Below are 1,388 nucleotides of genomic sequence, written 5' to 3' on the forward strand. Positions count from 1 at the left end.
GGTAGCGAAACTCTGCCCGTGACCACTTTAAAGGGAACTTAGGGCCATCTTCAACTTCTGGCACATCCTTAAGGTTCCCCAAAGGCATAGCCTCCGATTTTGCAAAGTTAATCTTATATCCTGAAATAGCCCCAAATGAATTGATACATTGTATCAAATGGGGTACGGAGGTCATCGGGTTCGATAAAAACATAAGGACATCATCCGCCTACAGTGCAATCTTGTGTGCCCTCGATCCCACTTTCGGAGCGGTTATGTGGATGTTTTGACGAATGGCCTCTGCCAGCGGCTCTATCACCAACGTAAACAACAACGGTGAGAGGTGGCAGCCTTGCCGACTACCCCTACCAATCGTAAAATTCCCAGACTTCACCCCGTTGGTGATGACCGCATCCAGAGGGTGGCGATATAAAACCTCCGCCCACCTAGCAAAGACTCCATCCAACCCGAACTGTTCTAAGACATAAAAAGGATACAGCCATTCCACCCGGTCAAATGCTTTCTCTGCATCTAAGGAAATCACCAACCCCTGAATTGATCATTGCTGACAAACTTGGACTACATTCAGCAACCTCTAATATTATGAGAGGACCTATGGCCCCTTATAAAGACTGTCTGGTCCTCTTTAATAAAGTGGGGCAACACCCTTTCCAATCTCAGCGCCAGGATCTTGGACAGAATCTTGAAGTCTGAATTTAATAGAGAGATGGTCCAGTATGAGGCACAATCCTCAGGAACCTTCCCCTTCTTAAGAATTAAGGAAATATTAGCTTCTCTTAAAGATGGTAGTAGGCATTCATGCATATAGGGGTGATTGTACATCTCCAACATCGGCCCTGACAGAATCCCTATAAACTCCTTGTAAAACTTACCCGGAAGACCATCAGGGCCAGGCGCTTTCCCACTCTGAAGTTGTCTAGCTGCCTCCTGTATTTCCTGAATTGTCAAGGGGGCATTAAGGAGAGAGGCCTGTTCCAAGGTTACCCCTGGGAGGTCCAGGTTCTTAAAAAAGGTCTCCATTTTAGCCCTCCTGTCCTCGCAACCTTCAGACCAATACAATTCAGAGTAAAAGCTCCGAAAAGCCTCATTAATCTTTTTAGCATCGTATGTAAGGACCCCGGCACTGTCTCTGATTGCAGTAATGGATTGGGGAGCATGCTTTTTCCTAGTCAGGTATGCTAAATACTTCCCTCGCCTATCCCCGTATTCGAACAACCTCTGTCTAGCAAAAGAAAGTTCTTTCTTTGTGTTTTGTGTCAGTATCGAATTCAAGGCAGCCCGAAGGGCCATGATCCGCTGTAGCTTCGTCACCGAAGGCCGCGCAAAATGTGCCGTCTCCACGGCTTTCAACCGCGTCTCAAGTAGACGCTGCTGTTCCTCCTTCTGTC

Source organism: Chiloscyllium plagiosum, chromosome 21 (genome assembly GCF_004010195.1).
Source record: "Chiloscyllium plagiosum isolate BGI_BamShark_2017 chromosome 21, ASM401019v2, whole genome shotgun sequence".
NCBI classification, from domain to species: Eukaryota; Metazoa; Chordata; class Chondrichthyes; order Orectolobiformes; family Hemiscylliidae; genus Chiloscyllium; species Chiloscyllium plagiosum.